Here is a 5553-nt window from a genome sequence, read left to right on the forward strand (position 1 = left end):
ACATATAAAGGTTAGGTTTAAATTTGGTCGGAAATTTTCGGGTCGTCACATCGACGTTTTTCGACGCGCTCTTTTTCTTTCTTATTTCTCGACGCTCTAGTTTTTAGGACATAGAATTTTCTATTTCTTCTCTAAAAATTCAAAACGAAAAATTATTTTAAGCGGTTAAATTGATAGACATCTAAAATTTTCTGGTTCGTAGTAATAGTTGGATTTGTTAGTGGCGAGTTGTGGACTTCCGATTTAAAGGGTCCTGGCTACCTGCTGCATCTATTGGCTATTCGAAACGTGGGCAAAATCAGAAAAGTCTATTAATTTGATAACTTATATAATTTTTATCTTTATAACTAATAAGATATTCAGTGAATGCACCGAGCAAAACGTTCACCACCTTTCATACGTTCACCACCTGTAACCAGATCAAGACATTTAGCCAATATTGTCACCGTTGATTTTTCTTTAGAATCGTCATCAAGTCGACCAAGTACTCCAATTCAAATTTCCGATAATCCATTTTTTGAATCTGATTTCACTATCGAGAACCCGGAGGATATTCAAGGACAATTCCAAGATCCTGAACCACTAATTATTCCTCCTAAACCACAAACCGTTAAATCAGAATCTTCTAGTGATTCAGATTCAACAAATTCAATCATGGAAATAACGGAACCTCTAAGTATGGAAGATCGAATGAGAGCTACACGCACGGGCCAAGGTCACGCCATTATTAAACCAGACATTAATGCGACAGATTATGAAATCAAAGGACAAATCCTACACATGGTAACTAATCAATGCCAATATAGTCGTACGCCAAAAGAAGATCCAAACGAACATCTTCGAACCTTTAATAGGATTTGTACTCTATTCAAAATCAGAGAAATTGAGGATGAACAGATCTATCTCATGTTGTTTCCCTGGACTTTAAAGGGAGAAGCCAAAGATTGGTTAGAATTGTTACCTGAAGGGGCGATTGACACATGGGATGTTTTAGTTGAGAAATTTCTTAAACAATTCTTTCCAGCATCTAAAGCTGTGAGACTTCAAGGAGAAATTGTTACGTTCACACAAAAGCCAAATAAAACTCTATATGAGGCGTGGACAAGATTTGAAAAGTTATTGAGAGGATGTCCGCAACACGGTTTAGATACTTATCAAATAGTACAAATATTCTACCAAGGATGCGACGTTGCTACACGAAAAGACATCGACATAACAGCTGGTGGTTCCATTATGAAGAAAACCGCAACCGAAGCTCACAAAATCATTGATAACACAGCATCCCACTCGCATGAGTGGCAACAAGAAAAAGATATCTTTCGTTCATCTAAAGCGGCTAGAGCCGCTTCTAGTCATGTCTTTGATTCCGTTTCCGTAAAAATAGATGCTTTCGAGAGACGAATGGAAAAGATGACTAAAGATATTCACGCAATACGAATCAGTTGTGATCAATGCGATGGACCACACTTAATAAAAGATTGTCACATTGAGCAAACGATGGAACAACGTGAGAATGTTTCCTACATGAACCAAAGGCCGGGAAATAATTATCAAAATAATTATCAACCACCAAGGCCAAACTTCAATCGAAATCAAAACATTCTTTACAATCCAAATGGACCCAATAATAACTCGAATAACCAACAAGGTCTGAATAACCAACCAACTCAAAACAACACTTTCAATCAACAAAGACCTGACTTATATAAACCACCGCAACAAACCGAAGAGAAAAGGCCAAATCTAGAAGAAATGATGGCAAAGCTAATGGAATCTCAAACACAATTTATTACATCTCAACCCAAACGAATGAGAGGTTTGATCAATCATTAAGAACTCAACAAGCTTCCATTTTGAATCTAGAAAAACACGTAGGTACTCTTGCTAGCATGATGAGTGAGAGGGAACAAGGAAAGCTACCGAGTAATACTGAAGTAAATCCTCGGAATGAAAATGTTAATATGGTTTCAACGAATTCTGAAAAATCAGCATTAGAAGATGGGAAGGTTTTTAATGTGAGTAACAATGAAGAAGTTACAACACCACCACCACCCGAGTATGTAAAGCCAGTGGTGACACCATACAGACCACCCATCCCGTTTTCAAGAAAAGGAGTTGAGTATGAGCAAGTAATAAGTAATAAAGTTTGTGAAACCTCTGGAAAGAAGAAGAAGAATAAGAAAGTACAAGAAACAAAATCCGTAAAAATAAACCCAGTGAAGATAGTTCCACCGAAACCTCCACCCAGGTTGGGTGATTCGGGTGAATTTATTGTTCCTTGTCTACTTAGTGATTGTGTCATGTATGATGCACTAGCAGATTTATGTGCGAGTGTGAGTGTTATGCCTCTTTCATTATATAAGAGATTAGGAGTAGGTGAGTTAAGTCCAACAGAAATGAGTGTTCGACTCTTTGATCAAACTATTAGGCACCCAGTTGGAATTGCTGACAACCTACCCGTTCAAGTAGGTAATTTAACCTTTCTAGTCGAATTTATTGTCATTGACATAGAAGAGGACTCAAACATTCCTCTCATTTTAGGTCGACCATTCTTAGCGTCCACCGGGGCGTTATTTGATGTAAGAAAAGGTAGAATGACACTTAGTGATGGTGACAAATCGGTCACCTTTGTGATTCAGAAGTCTAAATCTCCACCAACCAAAACCGTTGAACCAACAAAAATGATTGGTAAAAACCATATTGATTTACCAACTCCAACGGTAGTGCTTAACAATAATAAAACGCCTAAGTGTGTGGAAGATGAAGCAACACCTAATGATGACCTGATAACAAAGAACCCCGTTGTTGATACGAAATTAAACAACCCCGTAATTAATAGTTCAATGAAGAAACTTATTAAATGGATTCGCGATGCTAGAACCAAGGGGAACTTTAAGTTATGTAACCGGTTAGTATCCAATCTATCGCCTAAAGAAAATGCGAAACTAGTTGAATTTGTGGATATTACACAGGAATCCGACCAATGGCTTAAATCAAAAGTCACAAATATGCAAGTTGATTATGGTCCAAGAGAAATTGACAATGAAGTTAATCACAAATTCGACACCACAGTTACCTAAGTGTGAGGAGATTCAAATGTTCTAAGAAATAATGCTGTCTAGGGTTAGTTGTTCTGTTCTCGTGTAGTTCCGAGAATGGAATCCGATTGGTCTTTTCCACTAGCAGACACTAAAGAACTAGTTTTCTTCCCCCCATTCTGAATTTTATTTTGTTTTGTAGGTTTATATGAAATTTATATGCATTTTTAAATTTAATTTTTGTGTGATTTTAAAAAACAAAAATTACTTTATTTCATTAAGTTTAAAAAATAATTTCTAAAATTCATCATAAGTTGAAGACTAGGTCATGGAACCGAAATTGCTTTATCCGAGGGCGGGGCGAAAAATTTTGTTATCATTATTTTTTATTTATTGATCTAAAGTATACCAAAAAAAATTTAAAAAAACCAAAAATCCTTACTTTTAAAACAATCGCTTTAACGACAAATTTTAAATTTTGTCGAGGGACGAACTAGGTAAACATACCGAAACTACCTAAAGTAAAAGGAAACAAAATTTTAAAAAATTATTCATTTAAATTGTTTTAATAACTAAAGATTTTATAAAAAAAATAATAATAAAAAAAATATTATGTATGTTTGTAGTTTATCTTATGTACAAAACAGGGTAAAACATCGCACTTTCAAAGACTGACATTAAGTTCAGCAAAAGCTACTAATTTTGACGACAAGACGCAAAATATCAAATGTGATATAAAATAATATGTTTGCATACTCGGTATTTTTAATCACTTTTCTACACTAATCACCCTCATGAATTTATAATTGTAGTATGATTTCATGCAAATGAGGGCATTGCATGATCTCAAGTGTGGGGAAGGGTTATAAATTCCCTCGGGTTTACACTTAGTTTAATTGCCAAATTTTGTGAAAATTTGAAATTTTTTTAACTAAATGAATTCAAAATCATGTTTATACATATTTATGAACAATAAAACTAGGTGTTAATGCCGAAATTATTGTTACCTCGAAGAGAACATAAATGGAGAAACAACCCAAAACATTAGAATTCATTTAAAATGGAATAGAGGAGAATAAAAAGGCAAAGAAAAAAATAAATAAAAGCTAAGTGTGGGAAGAATTTACCAAGTTCTTAAAACATATATCACATATTTTTGTACAAGATTATTGCAGGTACTTTTGTTTTGGACTAAACTAATCAGTTTAACCCAATTTACTGTAATATATTTGAAAGAATAGATGGATCTACATGATGAATCAATTTCATCATTAAAAGGAAGTAAAGTCTTCTGAAAAAGACACGCGCTTCTTGATTTAGGTCAGGAAGTTGTCATCCAGACCAGCTGTAGGTTGACGAAAAATCTAGAAAAGTCATCTCTAAAATCAGCAGGAAATCCACGGACCTCAGCATCAAACAGGGTCACCAAGTGGTCAGACTTATCCTAACCATGAGAGGATCTGTCTCGTAAAATGGGGAGGGCGCCGTGCAAATTAGCTTGATAAGACTAATGAATCAGACCCCCAGAAAGGATAATCTCCTTAAAGATTAAAAATCAGCTTTTAAGACTGATATTACTCAATCCTTGAGATTGACTTTAAAGATTGAGAATTACAAACTCATGGAATTCGATGATATCTAAACTCGAGCTTGAACGAGAAATTATTTTGATCAAATTAAAATCGATTTATTTTCTGAAAACCTATTTTCAATGCGTTCATTACCATTGAACGTAAAATCCTAGGAATTCACCTGGAATTCATTAGGTCACCTGAACCAAATCGGGTGTCAACCGTAAGAACGGTGGTTGCATAGCATGGTCGAAGACAGGACCTTGTGCCAGACCGAAAAATTATAGGGTGTTCTTTACTATTGCTCCTACAAAGGATAGTAATTGCATCCGACACGTTTTAGACCATGAACATCTGCATGTCATTAGATATTGCCTTAACAGGTGCTTGTTCAACGCTTTCCTTTACAACCGGACGGTAGTTTACCGAAAGGTAATATACGGAGCAAGTATACTGGACGTGTGATTTTCTAATACAAGATTAGCAAGTGGGTGACACAAAACCGTAAGTTTTGAGCTAAAATTTGAAAATATGAAACCCACGCAACCCACAAAAATATTTTGCAAACACCGGTGAAGGGTTATTCCGGAAAACTTATCTAGGGTAAAAGCTAGAATGAATTTTTAAAAGATCAAATGTTTTCATAAAGATCCAATTTCCTTAAAGGATCTAAATTTTCATAGTCATGTGGGACTGTAAACCACATCGTTACTACCATTGTTCATACCAACGTATTAAAATCACTGATGTATAAAGTGTGAGAATAAAAAAAGTGATTCGAGTGAAGTGTGATTATATTTTAAGTTCTGTATTGCTTGAGGACAAGCAATGCTCAAGTGTGGGGATATTTGATAGTGCTCCAAATGAACATATATTTAGGCACAATATCCTTCCAATATGTAAAGCTTTTAGTTGTAATTGTTCTATTTTTTTTGTAATATTCG

Source organism: Rutidosis leptorrhynchoides, chromosome 10 (genome assembly GCF_046630445.1).
Source record: "Rutidosis leptorrhynchoides isolate AG116_Rl617_1_P2 chromosome 10, CSIRO_AGI_Rlap_v1, whole genome shotgun sequence".
NCBI classification, from domain to species: Eukaryota; Viridiplantae; Streptophyta; class Magnoliopsida; order Asterales; family Asteraceae; genus Rutidosis; species Rutidosis leptorrhynchoides.